Below are 21,636 nucleotides of genomic sequence, written 5' to 3'. Positions count from 1 at the left end.
TTTCTTGCACTAAGACTTATGATAGTAAATATGCTATGGTATTAATTGGAAAAGTTGCCAATTCTGGAAAACTGGGACATAGTTGAAAAAATTTTGCAGTCTCAATCCCTGTAATTTCTTGTCTTCACAGGTACTAAATATTTACTTAAACAGTTGTATATGTTGATTAACACTAGACTTGTATATTCAGTTTATTAAATATCTATTATGTTCTTTGTATTACCTAAGGATTAACCCTACAGATTCTGTTGTGATTTTAGTTTAGTTTAGTGAGATGGCTAAAATTGTAGCTATTCTGGAGCTTACTTTCAGTGGAAGACTGAGGGCAGGGTGTCAGGAAGAAGGGAGACAGACAATATAAGAAACAAATAAACAAGGTTTATTGTTTTTATTATTAAATGTTAATGTTAAATGCCATTACAAACAATAAAATAGTAGAACGATAGAGCAGAAAGACTGAAGAAAATATTCCGATTAGGTGGGAGATGGCATTTATGCAAGAGGCATAGGACAAAGACTTAGGCTGGAAATAAACACTATCTGTAAATACTCAGCTAGAGAAAATATGGATACATAAGAATAAAAGAAATAGAGATAAACCTTGGGTCATTCCAGTAATTACTAGTCCAGCAGGAAAAAAATTGTAAAAAAAGCAGAAAATGAGTGGCCACTGAAAAGGGAAACAAAACTAGAGTATGAGGACAAGGAAACCCTAAAAGGACTATTGCTAGAAGGAGGGTGTAGATAACAGTATAAAATGCTGCTGAGCAAGAAAATACAGCAAGGACAGAAACCATACCTCTAGATTTGAACAGATGCAAGTTACTAGTGCCATAGATCAAATTTATTGGAGTGATGAGTAGGGTCTCTACTGGAGTAAGTTGAGAAACAAATGGGAGTTGAAGACATAGATATCGTGATTTATAGATAACTCTTCCAGAAATTGTGCTGTGAAGGAACACAGGAAGAGACTTGACATAAAAAGGAGTACTTTTTTTTCCGAAACTTTTCTCTCTCTCCCTTTTTCTTTTCTCTCTCCCTGCCTCCCTCCCTTCCTTTTTTCTTTTCCTTCCTTTTTTCCTTTCCTCCATCCTTTCTTCCTTTCTTCCTTCCTTCCTCCCTTCCTTCATTGGGCTTATAGCTCTATTAACAACTTTTATTCACTGTATGTAGTAACACAAAAACATACAGTCACTTGTTAAAACCAAAAGATAGTAAAAACTACTCCTCATTTTTTTCTAGAGATCCAATATACAAGATAGTGCCTATAGTTTAAAATACTGTACTGTACATCTAGAATTTGCGAAGAGGGTAGGTCTTATGTTAAGTGTTTTTACCACAAAATAATAAAAATGAATATATGTTTTGTAATAACTGCTAAAGAGGAAAGGAAACAGTATTTCATGTACTTTGTACTGCATTGAGTGTAGCAAAGTATATACAGAGAATTTATAAATGTCTTATCACGGTGCCTTGTAAATGTAAAGAATGAAAACATCTTTTGTTCTGACCTAATCATGTATTTCCATCTTTCATTACAAATTAAATGTTCATATGCTTAAAAACATCATTACAAATCTTACAAACATTAAAAAGAATATTAAGGTAGTAACAACTTTATGTTATCATGATCCTCAAAACATATACACCAATCCTCAGGAGAAAACTATAAACTAATATTCCTTCACATAAATACAATAATTCTTAAAATACATTACCAAATCAAATTAGAAAAAATATAAAAATAATACAGAATTCCCAGTAGCATTTATACTAGAAAGAAATATTTGTTTTATATCCATTATATCCTTCACTGGAATTTGCCATTTTAATAGACGCAAAAATCAAAAGCTATGTAAGAATTCAGTTTATGCAAAAAATTCCCAGGCCTCACTAATAATAAAAATTCTAAGAAAACTAGAAATAAATGAGATTTTTGTCACCTGATAAAGCATTTCTATGAAAAAAATACAGCCAAACTCATAATCAATGGACAAACACTGCTTTCTATTTAAAATAAAGATCGAAGTTGACTAATCTCATCATTTTATGCAACATTGTACTGGAGATCTTTGTCAGCGAGTAATGCAAGAAAATTAATAGATGTTACACACATTAATAAGAAAATAGTAAACCTTTCTTTATATGTAAATGATATGATTGTATGTGTAGAAGTCACTAAGAAAATAAACATCATTGATAAATTTTTTTTTAATGTTTATTTTTGAGAGAGAGACAGAGCATGAACATGGGGAGGGGCAGAAAGAGAGACACACAGAATTTGAAGCAGGCTCCAGGCTCTGAGCTGTGAGCACAGAGCTCAACGTGGGGCTCGAACCCATGAACTGTGAGATCATGACCTAAGCCGAAGTTGGACGCTTAGCCAACTGAGCCACCCAGGTGCCCCTAAATAGGCTTTTTAAATAAAATGATCTGCTATCTTTAAAATTTATTTTAAGGCAAAAGAATTGGAATAATCAAAATAAGAACCAGGCTGGAAAATAGGCATTACCTGATTTTTAACTTAATGCAGATTCTCAGTAATCAAGACAGTGTGATAATGGTGTAAGGTAGAAATACAGGGGAGTAAAGCAAAAGTGGGAGTGCAAAAATAGATCCACATATATATAGTCAATCAATTTTCTCTAGAGAAACGGTCAGATGAGGACACAGTGAGAAGGCACTTATCTGCAAGTCAAGGAGAGAGACCTGATCAGAAACCAGTCTCACTGGCACCTTGATCTAGGACTTCCAGCCTCCAAAGCTGTAGGGAAACTGAGTGCTAGGGTAGTTTTACTTTGTCCAATATTCATACAGCTGGCTGCTGCAACATGAAATCATGAGGTTTGGGATCAATGTTTTCTTTAAAACAAATGAATCCTAAGTGACAGATGAAACACAAATTTAACTGATTTGAGCCTGTGAAAATTGCTAAGTTCAAAAGCTTACGCTAACCTTACCCCGACTTTTTGGTGCATAAGCCCTGACATTAAACCTCACTGGAACAAAAGCAACTACAACAACAACAGCAACAACAAAAATCCTTATTCTAGAGCTTTTTAAAATATTATTATATCAAAGCACAGGAGAAAGTGGGAATACTTGGACAGTTTACCAGTGTGAATGGAGAGAACTGCAACAGGTGGGACAAGTAACTACAGAGCTTCATTGCCACAGATCTCTTTCAGAGACTGCAGTGATTCAAGGAGCCGTATCTTGGTATACATATAACCTGAGACAGAAATTGGTGAGTCCTGCCTCTTTGGACAGGATTTAATTGTGAGTAGACCAAGTGCTACTGGATAGAATGTTAGGAATTAGTGTATGGCCACTTTATGAGAAAATAAAATTATATTTTATTTGCCTATTTGGATTTTTAAAACTTTACTAGTCATGAAATCCCAGTTTAGCCCTTGCCTACCATTAGCATTGCAGCCAAAGCAACTGGCCAAGATATGGATAAAATTCCAATTTGACCCTTAGGCAGAAGAAAAAGGACAAGAGCAGCTTCGATTTCCAAAGACCAAAGTAACTTTATGTTTGTGCTATCAACTTTAACTTTTCACTGTGAGCTCACTTCTTTGCTACTTCTATCTCGATAGAATTATTTATTGCAGTACATTTGAGAACAATTAAGATAAGAGCAAGAATCCAAAGAATAAGCACTCAAGGACATTGAAATAAAGTCGAAGTAATTTAGAAAAAACAATGAAAACTGACAGGGGAACTACACTATCATTTTGTACTCTGGACAGAGGGATTTCAGCTAAGTGAGAATTCTGGAATTAAAAATGTGTTTTGAATCTTTGTTAGAATGTGTTGCTCTTCTTGGCCAGATCATAAGCTGATAAGAATAAATGCTAGTGGACTGGGTAATGTGAACTTTAGTTATTGCCTATTCAGCACGTTGCCAATTTTTCACACCAAAATTTTCCATGCAAAAATCAGTCAAGTACTTAAACCCTTCACCCTTTTTAATTTTTCCATTATATCTCAGAACTCAAGTTCTTTTCTTGTACCTTACCGAAATACTTTTTCTGAAGCAAGCCCAACAACTTGTGAGTTGAAAGCTTGATTACAATTTTCCAACCATAATATGACTGTCCAGCATGAAACAACCACAACAGTAAGAAAAACATATGTTATCTGTGGTACCACCAGTTTCTATTGGCACAAATAACTGATTTTTCTCTGGGGCTGCAATTTTCATAAGAGTGGAATGATTGCAGCATTACGTGAGATTAATTTTGAGTTCTGAGTAGTCATTAACTGCTGAAATGTATATTTTTTTAGTATTTTGATAGATGACTTATTCACCTGTTATTCACTATATGTAGACAAGCTAATGTGTGAATTACATGTAACTATATTTTTCATATTTTCATTAGTAGTGAAAGTACAGATATTTTTCAATCACCCAGCAGTCTTCGAAGTTGTCTTCCTTACCTGTGATAATTATGCTTTGGGAATCAACCTAATTTGAATATTAGTCTGAGCAAAACAAAATTAAGAATGTAAATCTTAAGAAAAGCAAAAACTAATGGAACCCAAATCAAATATAGACGAAGTTTGAATTATCTCATTACTCCTTCTTTTTATCACCTCAAGAACTAACTATATACTGAAAAGATTGTATGTATGGATGTATCTTTTGGTGAATAAACACTAGTCATTGTAAAGTGGGATCTGACAAGCTGAGAACAGTGCAGAAAAATATGTTTCGCTTATTGTAGGTTCAATGTATTCTAGGCAAGAGAAAGAACTTCTCATCTATGTGGTTTAGTAAACTGGAACGAGTGATTGAGTGAGCGTGAACTTCCCCTGGAAGTCTCTAAATCTATAACGGGTATGGGATAGCCTATCTGAAAATGCTTTGAAGTTGACACAGTAAAAAGCCTCTGACACCCCCATATAATTTTAATTTTTTTTGAGTATAGTTGACACACAATGTTTTGTTAGTTTCAAGTTTACAGTATAGTGATTCAACTTCTCTATTATGCTGTGCTTGCCACAAGTGTAGCTACCATATGTCACCATACAACCTTATTACAATATCAATGATTATATTGCCTATGCGGTGCCTTTTATTCCCTTGGAGTATCCGTTCCGTAAGTGGAAGCCTGTATTTCCCACTCTTCTTTGCCCACACCCCCAACTCCTCCCCTCTGGCAACCATCCATTTGTTCTCTGTATTTATATATCTGATTTGGCTTTTTTTAATTTTGTTTTTCTCTTTTTTAGATTCTACATATGAGTGAAATCATATGGTATTTGTCTTTCTGAGACCGATTTATTTCACCTGGCGTAATTCCCTCGAGGTCCATCCACCTCTGTATAATTTTTAAGTCAAGGGAAAAGGGAATGGGACTCTACTAGCTATTCACTGAGTACAAGTAACTTTTATATACTTACATTTTATGTTTACCAATTTGGCTACTACATTGTTTTTAGCTCTTATGGATGTAAGAAATGAGGCCCAGAGAAATTAGATTGTCAAAGATCATACATCTGGTTAGTGCAGAGCTTGGATTTTGATTCAGTTTTTAATTCAAATATTTTATTCTTTTCTATAATGTTATGGGGAAAATAATGAGAATTCTTATATTTTATATAAAGCCATACAGTTTAGGTTTTAGTTTACTTTTCATATTTCAAATTGCCTTAATATGCATTTCAAATTTTATTTCCAGTACAATTGTATTGCATTTTCTCATTATTCGTGTGGAACAATTAGAAATTGATATTTTTTCTATTATCCTTCAGAAGTGAATCAGAAAAAAAAGTATCTTTTATTTAAAATCATCCACAGAGTCTAGCTATGAATTTTCCCAGGACTCTGGAATAGCAGCTTAGACCAATATAACTCCTTTGGCCACACTAAGCCCATAGGAAGTTATAAATAAGCATTTGCTTAATTGAATTCTTTTCTTAGATCCATGGAACAAGCTGTTTACTTTTGCATGTCTCCTTAAACAGCAAGAATATGTATAGGATTCATTTTGATTTTTTGGTCACATTTTTTGGCCTCTGGAGAAAAGTAATCATTAGATTTGCAGTTTTAAGGAAAACAGAGACTATGTGACCAACTCTTATTTTTCACATAAAATTGCAAGAGTTTAGTAAAGGAAATCTGTATCTAGAATTAAAATCTTGTGACCTCAGGTCATTGTTATTCCTCCTGTATCTCAGCAACTTATAGTTTATTATTAGCTAGAAAACATTTTTCATGTGTAATAGTCTCTTTGAGATACTGTTATTGTCAACAAATAAGTTTACAAAGTTCTCAAAATGCCACCATACTGTGTATACTGCTGTACCCAAAGACTAAGCAGGGGTTATTGCCAATTTTAAATATCAGCAGCACAACCAAACACCACAAGCTCTGAAATCACACCCCTTGACAACCTTTGAGGGAGCATTCTAATGTTCCATTTTGTCTGTATTTTATACTTGCAAGAGAAGTTCCTGGGCATTTTATAATTAATGTATACAAGAAAGCTGGTCACATTCTAAATAATGGAGAAGCTTATCAGAGAAATGCCAGTTTTAATAAAAATTCTACCTAATCTACTACTATAGATTCCTGTAAAAAGTTATCAAATTTAAAGAAAGAAATTGCAAAACTAATCAAAGTACATGTACAGTATGTGCAATGTACTATGACAGCAAATACTTTGAGGTTATTTTTTTTAAAAAGATCCAGGGTACAGAATCTAAATAGTACAATTTGTGGTAAATGTCAAGGAACATTATTCTGATAAATGTCATTGTAATAATTAGATGGAAATTGTTCTGGGTATTAGACACTATATAATCAGTTTTGATAGAAGGATCAAAGGTGTAAATTTATGACCATTCTGTGAAGGCATTTATCAGAAGTTTTACTGGGGAGAGGAGAGGCAAGGAGGGTAACAATTTATGGTAAAATAATTTATGGTAAATTCTGAGCTATAATCTTAGTTTGTAAGTTTTTAAAAAAAGGCTAGGCACTTATTCCTCTTTTGAGAATGCAATTATAATGATTTTAAACACATGAAAGCCAAAAATGAAGTTCATTAAAATTATATTTTCCACTTATGATTAAACAAACAGAATAATGCAATCCCTAAAGTTATAGTATAGATACTGACTATAGGGATCAATGAACTTATATAATTTTCTGATCAAGTAGAACCAGTTAATAAAGGAGTTCGTTGATTCTTATCTCTCCATCTCTTTCATTCTTTCTTTTTCTCTTTTTTCCCCACTGTGGAACCAGTATGTACAAGTGAATATGGGAAATAACAAAAATATGGGGGATTCTCTCAAAAAATACATTTTTGGGGGTGCCTGGGTGGCCCAGTTGGTTAGGCATCCGACTTTGGCTCAGGTAATGATCTCACAGTTGGTGAGTTTGAGCCCTGCCTCGGGATCTGTGCTGACAGTTCAGAGTCTGGAGCCTACTTCAGAATCTGTGTTTTCCTCTCTCTGTCTCTCCCTCCCCCACTCACACTCTGTCTCTCTTTCTCTCTCAAAAATAAATAAACATTAAAAAAGTATGTTTTGGAAGGCAAAATTACTATATATGAAATAATTAAAATATGTGTAACATATTGTTCCATCATTTTTCTATGTCAGAACCTTTCAAATTAGGGGCGATATTAATCTCTCAGCCTCACGAAAGCCAGAGGCCCTCTGTTTTTCCTGTTGTTCCATATACATATTTTGTGTTTCGTGATATTACAAATATTGAGAATTATTGACCTGGCAACAAATTTTATAGAAAATCTAAAACGGGAGGCATCATTATGGATTTCAGGGAAGAAGCAAAATGGAAGCGGTTGTTGGCAGGACACTTACGGTATCCAGGAGATATATCTTCTCTCTTTCACATTTAGAATGGTTAGCTTAAAAGAGCCATGGCTGGCTGACATCCTGTCTGGCTCCTCAAGGTATACTGTCTGGCTGCCTGTGTATTTTGGGCATAAACAAGAGGGAAAGGAAGATAGTGTGGGAGGGAGCCAAGGTGATTTTGGAGCACTGTAATTGATTCGTCAATTCAAGAGTCTCACAGAACTCAAGGTCAGTCTAAATCTGAGGCAGAAAACCTAGATCTATTTTGCAGTGACTGAATACTTGCCACAGCTCAGGCTCATTCAAATCCCCATGGGAAAGTCTGTGAGATCAGTGAGTTTAGTTTATGAATCAAAGGCAACTTATATCTGTCCTTTAATGAACACAAAATAATATTTCAGTATCCCCCAAAGTGACAAGATGTGGTTTAATTGAGAAAATTAAAATGAAGGTACTCATCAATAATGATTCAAAAATAGAAACAGACATGCGATCATTGATGTTTTAATGCAAAGGTTTTTGCAACTTTGTGTTTTATCTTTTATAGAAATTAAAATTGCACTTATAAAAATATAATCAACCAATATATTTCTATAACATATTTTAAGAAATTCACATTCTGTGAGTTTAGGTGATCTAACTAAATTTATTTGATCTGTTAGAGACTTACATAGGTAAAAGTTATACTTTGTTTTGTTGGCCTAAGCCCATAGTTATTTTATCTTGCCATTACCTTTACAAAATTATGAAAACTTTCTTCAAAATCCATGTTGATCTATGTATTCAAGAATAAATCAAATTTAAGGACTTATTCTCATTCTTAAAAACCTGTCATGTTTTAATTTCAATAAAGTTTAGAAAGCAAAGAAATGTTATTTAGAGGAAGCTGAAAAAATATAAAATTTATTATCATGCCATCTGATGTGCAAAGTAGTTGTCTATACACATTTTATAGGCTTCTTTTGTATTTAAAACTCTTATTTCTCTGAGGCCACTATTTAAATGGCTGGCAGGGGGTAATTTGTTTTATTCAGTGAATTCCTGATTGTTGTACAAGGAAAAGTTCTCTCACCTTTCATTCAACAATTCATCTTCCTATGGTGATTTATTTTACTATTTCCGGACATGCTTTATTACCTACAGACTTGACATGTACTTTTTTTTCTTTCTTTCTGGGAACCAACTGAGCCATAAATAGGTATGCACATTATAACAAGTCATAAACTCCTTGAATTGTACATTATTACAGACAATTCTACTGTCTTACTTTGCACAATTTAACAAACATGCCTCCACGCTGTTGTATAAAATTGAGAAGAACATTCGGATATATCCATATATCAATTATTTAGGATTCTGTTTGATAAATAAGGTGGAAATGTATAACATACTAGGTGGCAAAATCAATAGTGAACTAATACTAGGCGGTGTCAAAAATGTTTGTTGCTTTGTCATAATTCTGTGATTTCATTCTGATTAGTAAGGAAAGGCTCCAATATTGAAGTGGTATTTATGAGAAAGAGGAGAGAAAAAGAGATCACATTAGATTCTTTTTATATATACCAATGACATTTTAATTCAGTTCAAACCATAACTGAAGGTATGTAAATATGTATAATATCCTAGAATTGGGATGTTCAAGACAGCTGTGTGGCTCCTGTTTTGAATCATATTTCATTGTCAAGAGTCTACATATATCTCCTGCTAGTATACAGCAGGTTATAAAAGTATTTTTATTTGCAACAATGCTCAGTTTGAAGAAAAATCTTAAATAGAATAAATATTCATTCTACCTTGTACAATAAAAGATGCTATGTAAAACCAAAAATGCAAAGTGTGCCAGCTCTCCCAATGTTTTCATTGTTTTGATAACTAGAAATTTCTGAAATCTCTTAATTGAATCAATATAGTTCCTTGACATAAGATAAAATTTGCTAATGGTATTTTTCAGAAATTTGGCTCCCATAAGATTGTATTTATCTTGGTAAGCTAAAGGATAATTAAGTGCTTTTCAATAATTAATTAGTGAGATTAAAAAATAAACTGGGGCCCAGGGGATATAAACTCCAGTGGTCTTCAGTGTAAGTGTGGACTTGGCAAGGTCGTATTCCTCAATTTTATTCTGTGTGAAATGACCCATTCTGGCTATGTTTTTCTAGGATTCTCTGCCTCAAGTATTTGATTCTGGATTTCTGGATATAATTCATAGCTCTCTCTTTCACTTTACTCATACATAAATGCAACACATTTTGGTTTGTCAAACAAATGCCTGGATGTCTAGGGCCATCTTTGTTTTTGTTATTTTGGGGTTTTTTTAGTTGACTACTGTTGATTTGAATTCTGCTCGATATATCCACCTGCTTACAAGTCCATCAAAATCAGACTGCGGTTGGAAAGGTAAAATTTGGGTAATAAAGAATTACATTAAAAAGCACCCAATTGCTTTCACATACTGTTTGATCCACTCTGTTTATCAGGAGCTCCTTAATGAAGCTATCCTATAAAGCCCTGCTGTGCTTTTGTAACTTGATAGAAAGCTTGTGGAAAGTCCCATCAGAAAGGTCAATAAAAGTATGAACATAGAGGGATGACTGGGTGGCTCAGTTGGTTAAGCATCCAACTTCTGCTCAGGTCATGATTTTGTGGGTGGTGAGTTTGACCCCCGTGGCAGACTCTGTGCTGACAGTTCAGAGCTTGGAACCTGCTTCAGATTCTGTGTCTCACTCTTTCTCTGACCCTCTCCTGCTCATTCTCTCTCTCTCTCTCTCTCTCTCTCTCTCTCTCTCTCTCTCCCTCTCAAAGAATAAATAAATATTTTAAAAAGTATAAACATAGAAAAATTCTCTGCTTTTCCCCTAAAATTAATATTGTGTAAAAATAAGATATATTAGTTCCCATATATTAGAGATGCCACTACTAATATATTTTCCCCCCAACCTCCAATGTTCCATTTTTAACAAACGAGTCACTTTTTCTTTCAACGTACTTCTTAAGCAATTTATGCCTGTTCCCATGCAAGGGGTTTTCAGATGGAGAGATTAGTCATGAAGCTGGATGCTATTATTTCAAGCTGTGCCAAGATAGAAGCAGGAATATGAGATTCATGGCCATATAAATGGTTGCTGAGACTATGGAAGTGGGCAAAATCATCAAGGGAGAGAGATATAAAGAGGGAAAATCAACCATGAAGGAGTATTCTGATTGGAGAAGGAAAAAGAAGAGTGTGGCTTGTTGGAATATCAGTAAGGGGAAAGTTTTGGTAATGAAGAATTGGTCCACAGTACCAAATACTAAAGTTTTCAGTTAGGATCAGGGCAGGGTCATTCATACCAAGATTAGACCTTAATGATGGTGGATTGAGTAGACTGGAAAAGTGGGAGAGAAGAAATGAAGAGTATTGAGTTGAAGAATGAACATGAGTATGAGAGAGTCGTTAAATCTAAAATTAAAAAAAAAAAAGAAAAAGAAAGAAAAGAGAAAAAAAGAAAAGAAAAAGATTAGCTGTGTAAGAATGTGAAGCAAGGGGCACCTGGGTGGCTCAGGCAGCTAAGCATCTGACTCTTGGTTTTGATTCAGGTCGTGATCTCACGGTTTCAAGCCCCACATGGGGCTCTGTGCTGGCAGCATGAAACCTACTTAGGATTTTCTCTCCCTCCCTCTCTCTGCCCCTCCCCCACTCATGCTGTCTCTCTCTGTCTCTCTCAAAATAAATAATGTCTATTTATTTTTGAGAGAGACAGAGAGACAGCATGGGTGGCAAGGGAGGGGCAGAAAGAGGGAGATACAGAATTCAGAGTAGGCTCCAGGCTCCAAGCTGTCAGCACAGAGCCTGACATGTGGTTTGAACTCACAGACCACAAGATCATGACCTGAGTCAAAGTCAGATGCCTAACCGATTGAGCCACACAGGCGCCTCTCCAAATAAATAAACTTAAATTAAAAAAAAAAAGAATGTGAAACTCAATAGTGGTAACTAAAAGATGGAAATGGAAAGATGTTTTGTTTTGCTTAGAAGACTGTACTAAGATGAAGTACTTGTGAATAGATTTCACGATCAAGAGACATACAATAGGGAGGGAGAGGTTAAAAATACATAAAAAACGGGGATGGTACTTAGGTCAGAAAATAACACTGCAGGAGGAAGTGGTAGCAATAATATGGGGCAAAAAAAGGGAGAGTGGGTGCAGATATAGAAACATGAACATGTATGGGTCAGAATAGGGAGTTGAGACATTTCACTCTTAGTTAATCAAATCACCCTTTGTATAGTGAAATAAGAGACTTTCTCAAGGTATAAGTTGTCTTTATACTTAGACTATGGATTTTAATGTTAATATATTTTTACAATTCAGGTTTAACAAACCACGTTTGTTTCTTCTTCGTCTTCAGTATCTACTGATACTGATAAATGTATATTTAGTAGTATGCTTTATCTTACGGATGTTAATGAAGAAGTTGATCTCCATTATAGAGGTTTGTGCCATGTAACTTTTACCTAGAGAAAGGATGTGATAGATAAATCAAGTTGACTGTTAATGCTTTATTTTACAGGTAATATTATCCTATTCAGATATATGTTGTTAAAACCTCTTATAAAAAACGTTTTAAGTTTACTCATCCATATTCACTGCTTACAACTGTGATGTGAAGAGTGTGTTTGGGGTTGTGCAATGTAGCAGTCTTTTCTATGACCCCAGGGTACCAAGGTCCTTCCCCTGTTCCACTTTGTCACAAGATTTCTCTCTCTGATGACCACAAGGCAATTTGAGACGTCAGATCCATGTATAAAGAAGAGCTCTAAGTTGGTATATTAAGGAAAAGGGATGATAGTTATCCAGCTGCAGGCTAGTGAGTGTGTTTCCTTCATTTCCTACATGCAAATGTTAATGAAAGGATTAAGATTTTTCTAAAACTCAAGACACAGATTCTATGTTTTTATACTTTTATATACATGAATGCATTAAAAAGTATTTTTTTAACTACAGAATTACATCATCTGCAAACTTATATATACATTCTGAGGGAAATTCTTGAAATACCATGTTTCTCAAATTTTAGCTGATAAACAATATTAAGGATCGGGAATATTTTCATCAATTTTTATGCAGTGAAATTCTTCAAAACCACCAGTCTTAATGGAATCATAGAGTAAATTCCTATGGGATTTCTAGATTTATACTTCTCTTTAAGTCGTGTATTATTTTTTAGAAATGTACTGCACTCAACATACTTGAAAATGCATGAGAAGGATGACAAAAGAAGCATAATATATATTTCCATAGTTCATGGATGATATCATTGCAATTTATCTGGAGGAAAGGATCTCTTCCCCTTCTTTCCTCTATAAGGGACTTATACGTTTGTTTGTTTTTTTGACATTGTGCAGGTATCCAGCCACCCAGGAAATTAGTCTCAGTAGGTAGAGAACAATAGTAATAACTTGTGATTTTTCAGATGAGGATACAGTGCTTAGACACATGATTGGGAGAAAGAAAATGGAAATTCTCTGCAAGATAACTAGACTGTGGGAAGGGGCTTAGCAAAGGGAAAGGAGAGGCTCTAGCAACCTGACAGGGACCCAAGTCTGAAGAGAAAAAATAGGCAGTGAGAAGTCACCTTCCCTGGGAAATGCTGATGCATTTTTAGGAAGAGTGATGTCTGCAAGATAACTAGACTGTGGGAAGGGGCTTAGCAAAGGGAAAGGAGAGGCTCTAGCAACCTGACAGGGACCCAAGTCTGAAGAGAAAAAATAGGCAGTGAGAAGTCACCTTCCCTGGGAAATGCTGATGCATTTTTAGGAAGAGTGATGTCTGCCATTGGATTTATAGCTATTTCCAGCTCTCTGTAGTAATTGCATTCTGCTACTCCCTAACCTTTAGAAAGGTCTTCTATGTAAGACTGCCTGGTGTTAAGGTAAATTACAGGAAATGAAAGAACAGTGATGAAATCCAGCAAAAGACAACACTTACATCAGGAGGTTAAAGTGGGAAAGCAAACAATTGTATTGGCTGACTCAGCAATCAGTATGGTAGAATCCATTTGTCCCTCACTTAATAGAGGATGTGACCATTGGGGTAGAGGGCAGATATTGAGATGCTACATAAAATCTGTAGAAAATACTAATGCTGCCTGATTTGCCTCTTTGCCAGAGGAATTTGATATGTGATTGAAAGAGCAAAACAGAGACTTATGGCTTCATTCTTTTGCATATTCCTGATGTCTTCCAATTTTGAAAAGTACCAAAAACCCATGAAAAATGCCTAAATTAATCACTCCTTTGCAAATCACAGTAAAAAATGAATATACTTACAAAGTACCAAAGGGATAAAAAAGCAGTAAGTGAGAAGATGTAAGTGGTGTCAGCTTTCAAGAAGAGAAATGCTTTGGAAGCGTTTACAGAAAGTGAATGGCTGAGAAGAATTTGCTTTCTGAGCAAGAACAATGTGTTCCAAGGCTGGGAAAGACATAGGAGAGGCTTGATTTGGAGCCTTTTATGGCTACTGTTAATGCTATTAATCGATGTTTCCTAACAACTTAACTGGTTTCTAAGAAAAATCCAATATGTAACAGTAAACAAAGAGAGAAACTTATTTTCTAGTATAAACATTTAAGTTATTTTGAAGCAGGAAAGACTTTGAGATGCATCACAACATTCCTAAAAGTTTTCAGTATTAAAAACAGTTCAGTCAAGATTCTGTTCATTCTTTCACTTGATTTTTACTTAATACATTCTATGTGGGTACTTTACTTTTTACTTAATACATTCACTGGGTACATGTGACAGATTTCACTCTTGCTGTTACGGGGTTTATTTATATTCTGAAGGAGCAGAAGAACAGTAAGAATGCCTAGTGCTCTATATTCTAGCTACTATGGCTGAATAAACAATTATGCCAAAACTGAGTCGCTTAAAACAATAGCAAACTTTTATTTTGTGCCTCAACCTGACATCTGCTCAGGACCGAGGTGGTACAGAGCTTATGAGTTGAAATCATCTGAAGGCTAACGTGTCTAATGTTTGAAGCAGGTTGTCAAATGAGCCTTCTCTGGAACTGTTGGCTGGAAAAATTATGTGTGGCTTCTCAGTATGTCCTGGGCTTCCTCAGATCATGGGGTGTGGGTTCAACCCCAGAAGTGAGAGAGAGAAAAAGAGAGAGAAAAAACTTCTATATGGCCCTTTTGGACTTAGTCTTGGAGGTCACACAGCATTATCCCTTTCAGCACATTCTGTTCATTGGAAGAGTTAAAATGTCCAGCCATAGTCAGGAATAGGGAAAATAGACACTACCACTTGATGAGAAGTTACAAGGTTCTAAAGAGAATTTATGAATTAAAATATTATTGGAGTCATTTTTGGAAAATACCTTCTGCTACATTGTGTTATTTAACTTTTTAGTCTAATAAATAAAAACTTGAATGTTGTATTAATGAAAAAATGTTCATTTAAAATCTTTCACTGAACTTGTGTCTCTTTGGAGATATTGCTAGTATTAATATTGTTATTATTATTACTAACATTATTGACTTGTGAACTTCCAAATGCCATTGGCCTTTAACTTTTTCTTAGCAAAAGTTGATGTTGTAAAAAGTCTACTGAAAGGGACTACATTAAACTTTTTGGTTTGGGATAGTTTGTAATATTCATTTGAAATCTCATGGTTCCTGAGATCAAGCCCCACATCAGGCTTTGCACTAACAGCATGGAGCCTATTTGGGATTCTCTCTCTCTCCCTCTCTCTCCCTCCTGCCCCTCCCCTACTAGTACTCTCTGTGTCTCCCAGAATAAATAAATGAACATTTTTAAAAAAGAAAAGAAAGCTAAAAATAGACTGTCTCCACCTTTCCCAGGGAATCCCCATGAGAATTACCATTTTACTTTATCTTAAGATAATATAACATAAATAATTTGTTTACTTTATGTAATGTAAATAAGGCGTTATCATAAGTAAACATTCTATGCCACATAACATTGTTCAAAGATGTTAATGTGTTATGGTCTATGGTAGAAATGGTTTCTCCTTAAAAAAATATTGAAGATAGTGCCAGGTGAAGAACACAATGAAAAAAATAATTGTAGAAAAATATCAAAAAAAGGTATTATAAAAATGCAAGGAATAGGTCACCTTTGTCCAGATTAAAGGTAAGAGTATATTAAAGCGGAAAGGGTCATTGATGAAATGATTACACTAGTCAAAATGACATCATCATTTTTTTAAAGGTTAGTAAGCAAAGTACTATGTCTGCTCTTTGAAAATGTCAAAAAAATGCTACTTTTCCAAAGTGTGAAGTTATGTTAATTTAAACACTACAAGCACAAGTGATACAAAGGAAACTAGTTTAATACACACTATTAGTCAGAAATTATATATTCCTACAATGTTAGCGAAATGTCAGAGAAAGTTTGATGAAGATGAAAAATCAGTATTTTTTATTCTTAGATACATTAACCATAACCTAAGGACACTAAAGGAGAAAGAATAATAAAAGACTTAGAAATTCAAGTAAGGAGAAAAGAAAATCTTCCTTAAACTGAAATAATAGAACTAAATGAACACTTAATTCTACAGAACATAACCTGATATACTGGATTAAGAATAGTCAACTAGGGTACTACTAATTAGATATCACTTACCTATTTCCTGTCACTTCCATTTCTTCGTTGTAACAATAATGTTTGTCGTTATTGGCAGGGCTGTTGTGAATACATATTAGATTATTCCCAATACTTTTACATTAATATTGAGGCCGTTTCCAACCCTTGTAGATATCCTTATGCTTAACCTTTTATATATGTGCTAATTTTTAGTAATATCAATTCTTAAAGGTAGAACTGGCACATCAATGGATATGTCTGTTTTTAATTTTAAAAGATATTCAACACATAGTTTATATTCTATGATATTATCAGATAGCTGTTCGTGTTCTAATAAAATCAGTCAAGATAACTCCGTATTTCCAAAGTTTTATGTTGTACACCAAAAAAATGTGGATTTGTTTAATATCCCTGAATCCCTGATAACTGGACCTAGTATATTCATACTTCAGCTCAGTAAGGGGATGACACCAAGCAGAGGGGAATTAGGCAACCAAGAGATTAAAAGTGTTGATCAAACCCATATGCATTGAGTGCATGTTCTTTTTACATGACATATTCTTTAAAATTTGAAAAGGCCTTTGTGAAAATGATATAAATAATTTATTATACAGTATAGTTCAATATATAGTACTTGATTCTCATTTCTTAGGCAATTTGAACAAATGCATGAACTACCATCAAGCAGAGATCTGAAGTGTTTTTAGCATCAAAAATGCATCATAGGTTCAGGCACCTGGGTAGCTTAGTCGGTTGAGTGTCAGACTTTGGCTCAAGTCATGACCTCCTGGTTCATGAGTTTGAGCCCCATGTGGGGCTTTCTGCTGTCAGCCTGTCAGCGCAGAACCCTCTTTGCATCCTCTGTCCCCCCCCCCCTTCCCCTCTCCCACTTGCACTCTCCCAAAAATAAATAAATATTAAAAAAATACATCATAGACTTCTGGTTTCCAGTCTGGCAGGTAAATAGTTTAGAAATCATCACTTTTCCTCACAAGAAGAAAAAAGTTGAACAAAATGAGAAGCAATGATTCTTAGATCCACCAAAGAACTGTTTTCACAGGGAAAACTGCTGCTCTGAAAAAAAGAGATAGGCCAATACAGAAAGTTTATTCACCAGAACTAAGCTTAGTTAGATTTTGCTGAAGAACAAAAGAAGAAATATATCATTGAATGAATTGTTCTTTTTTCTACTTTTCTAAAGGAAAACCAAATAAGCAAACAAGTACACAACTACTACTCTCTAGAGACAGGGCCAGGTAGAAGGGAGTTTTGGAAAAGAAAAAAAGAAAGCATTGGGTACCCAGAACCTTCTTCACAATTTTCCATGTCACTGACTGTGGGAGGGTCCTGGAAACATGAAAGAAAGAATTTATTGTAGCTAAAATAGATGTTGTTAAAGAAAAATCCATGTCCAGGTGTCGGATTGTCCAATATTTGCCACATCAAATTTTTTCAATTTCTTACAACTGACAGGGTGCCTTTTGCTCCAAACTTACATTTTTGCCTGAAACATAAGATTAGTGATTTTAAAAGTAAACACTCTACTGCTCGCTTCAGCAGCACCTATACTAAAATCTGAACCATACGGAGAAGATTAGCATGGGCCTTGCAGAAGGATGGTGGACATTTGTAAAAGTAAACTTTATATTGTTCTTTCCTTTTAGTTTCCATTTGAAGTATCAGTTTCGATATTAGCTAATACATTTTGGCTCTCAGATGACTATCGTAGGTGGACATACATGGATGAGGTTTACTCGGTTTAAAAAAATAAAAATACAACCTCGGATGAGGTTGACACACAGGAAATTGCAAAGCATTCTCCATGAAATCAGTGTTTATAAAGTATTCAGGGACATTCTCTAAATGGTTTCTTACACCTGTGACTATAACATCTTCTGGTCAGTGAAAAGTAAACCATGAAAGAGGGAAAGATAAAACAAGGCAGTTTCCTTTGGTGGCAGCTGCTATTCTATGCCCAGGATGTGTCATCTTTACTGACACTTAAAAAGCATATATAAAAACACTTAATGTGTTTGGGTGACTGTTGATGACAGATTGTCACCAAGTCTATCTTCTGGGTAATTTCTCCTCCAAGTTCATCTTAAAAGACAGATGCTTCAGGTATTTTGGGACTTACAAATTTAATGGGTTACTATTTTTCTGTTGCAACTGGTGTTTCTAGAATGATAGTGTGAGTGTTCAGAATAGCTAATGTGATGGAAATCTCTGAAATTGTAATTATGCGCTTTGATTCTGTTTATAAGAAATGAATTTGGTGGCATCAGTTTCTTAAAATAGACAAAATGTCACAGGACTGTAGTGCACACTTGTCTAGAAATACAGATAGTAAGAGTCAGAGTTGTTCAGAGTCAGGAACACTGGATAACCTCATGATTTGGTACTGATGGGGAATTAACAATTTTTCCTCATGTTTACCTTACCCATATGTAATTAATTTTGAAGCCACAGGGAATAATGATACAGAAGATTTAGGAACACAGGTATTTCTTAAAATGAGCCCTTACAGTAATTGGCATCGTATTTTGCCACTTTGGATCCTGTTAGTTTGAACATATCTTATTTCTTAACTATCATGTTTTATTTGAATTTCCAGTCTTTTCACATGTAGTTTGTCCTTCCAACACCCTATCTCCACCCATGTGACAAAGACTTAATCATCCTCCAGTCACTGCTTGGATATCACTACCACTTATCCCAGAAATATTTTCTCTCTGCCAATCTGGGTTTAGATATCCTTCCTTTGGTGGCTTTGTCTGTCTCTTGAGATGTGTGCAAAGTTATCTCCATTATCATTGTAGTCTTACCACACTGTATAAAATATTTATTACTTTTATTATTTAAAAGGTATGAAAAGGGGTGCCTGGGTGGCTCAGTCGGTTGAGCGTCCGACTTCGGCTCAGGTCATGATCCCACAGTCTGTGAGTTTGAGCCCCGCATCGGGCTCTGTGCTGACAGCTTGGAGCCTGGAGCCTGCTTCAGATTCTGTGTCTCCCTCTCTCTCTGCCCCTCCCCTGCTCATGCTTTCTCTCTGTCTCAAAAATAAATAAGAACATTTTAAAAAAATGAAAGGTATGAAAAAATGATATTTTATTGAGCATTAAAGATTTACTTCCTATGTGTGTTGTTACTAATTTTTTCTATATTAGTTTGGAACTACTTGTATTAGTTTTCTATAGCTGCCATTAATAAATTACCACTATATTAATGGCTGAAAACAATGCAAATGTATTACAGCTCTGTGGGTCAGGTCTCATCGGTCTAAAGTCAATGTGTTGGGAAGCTGTGTTCCTTTCAGGAGATTCTGGGGAAGAATCTGTTTCCTTGTCTTTCCAACTTTTAGAAGCTTCCTTACCTCCAACTTGAATGCCTGCAAGGTTGAAGCTGTCTGTGATTTTCTTCCATAGCCACATCTCCCCATAATCCTCACCTGACTACTTTTACTTTTAAGGACCTTTGTGATTACTTTGGGCCTATTTGGATAATCCAGGAGAATCTCATCTGAAGATCAGATCATTAGCAACCTTAAATCTGTGTGCAAACTTCATTTTCCTTCAGCATTGCAATCTAACATACTCAAAGGTTCCAGGGATTAGGAAATGGACATGTTTAGGTGGACCATTATTCTGGCTATCACACTGGTTTAATTTGCTTCCTTCATTTTGTTTGACTTTATATATGTTCTGCCAAATGACATGTCTGTCCAAATGTTTGTCCCAATGAGATGTTCTATTGATATAGGATGAATTGCATACAGTTCGTTCTATATAAATCCAATTACAAGACAGTTAATCCTAGGTACATCACCATGGTAAGATTTCCAATGTCAATTTATTGAGCCCACCAAATTTAGAATCATATTTTTAAATAAATAAGAAGCACTTACATTCATTCCAACAGAAGTGGTTTTCTAATTTCATCATAAATATGAGAGAAATGTTAAGAACAATGTTAAATGGAGTTTTTATTTCCAACTAATAGAAATCCAATGTATGTAGCCTTCAATGCATTGAAGGATATTGTATTAAATATAAACAGTGGTGAGTGACACTGTAGCTGAAATTTGAGGGAGAGTTAATCTTCAGAACAACTGGAACCAGGAACTTGAACAAGGACAAGACTGAGCTTCTCTCCTTTTCTTCCTCTCTGCATTTGTCTTTGAAGCTACTTCATTGTTTTCACTCACTCAGGCTTTCTTCTCATAATACAAAATGAGTCCTCTGATGGCGTTTGAATTGCTCATCTCATAAATTTAATTGCTGGAAAAAACTTTACCATATACTCTTGGACCAGGCCAAGACTAACAATCCTAAATAAGAAACTGAACTCATCTGGTTTAGCTATCCTCCTGTGGACCAATCAACTGAAGGCAGGAGTGTGTATCAATGTCACATTTTATTAAAAATATACTATCCTTGTGGAAAGGGTAGCAATATTTCATGGAAAATACCAACTGAAAAAACAACCCCACCAGTAACCAAAACAAAACATAATTGGTAGCCAATATAATATGTTCAATAAATATTAGGGGCACCTGGGTGTCTCGGTTGGTTGGGTGTCTGACTTTGACTCAGGTCACGATCCCATGGTTCATGAGTTGGAGTCCCACATCAGGCTCTGTGCTGACAGCTCAGAGCCTGGAACCAACTTCAGATTCTGTGTCTTCCTCTGTCACTCTGCCCCTCCCCTCCTCGTACTCTATCTCTCAAAAGTAAACAAACAAAAATAAATAAACAAACAAACATTAGCTACCTGAAATGAACAAATAAATGATTCATATGTTTTTGCCTTAAAGATATAAATTCTAGATTGTACCCTGATATCATCAATAGTTTATCACTATCTGCTACAATTTTTCCTTACAGGCTTTATTTACAATGAGAATTAAAAGTTCATGTTGATGCATAGATATAAGGTGCATAATAATCCTTATTCACCAATGCAATATTTTGTTAGATTCAAAGATTTCTAATTACTAAGAAAATTAGGTATGTGGGAAATGTTTTCTGCAGCCATCATTTAAACCAAAAGTAGTTTTTTATTCCCTTTCAAATTAATGTTAAGTTAAAAACAGAATACCTCATTCTTTGAGTACTCTTTTTAATCAAATGTTTATGCATTCAGTTTGCCTGGCTCCAGAGTATGTGAAAATTATAGTAGTTCCTTGCGTGTTTTTTAAATAGCTTTATTGA

The 21,636-nt window shown here is 34.9% G+C and overlaps 1 non-coding gene across 1 annotated transcript; it reads left to right on the top strand.

Moving 5' to 3' along the window:
* Positions 1–17,970: 17,970 nt before the first annotated feature.
* LOC125156831 (U6 spliceosomal RNA) lies at positions 17,971–18,078 on the top strand. The gene has a single exon (XR_007148806.1). It is a non-coding gene; the product is annotated as a U6 spliceosomal RNA (small nuclear RNA).
* The last annotated feature ends 3,558 nt before the right edge of the window (positions 18,079–21,636 follow it).

The sequence above is a fragment of the Prionailurus viverrinus genome, chromosome F2 (assembly GCF_022837055.1).
Source record: "Prionailurus viverrinus isolate Anna chromosome F2, UM_Priviv_1.0, whole genome shotgun sequence".
In the NCBI taxonomy this organism is placed as follows: Eukaryota; Metazoa; Chordata; class Mammalia; order Carnivora; family Felidae; genus Prionailurus; species Prionailurus viverrinus.
This window is presented reverse-complemented; position numbering and strand designations above follow the sequence as displayed.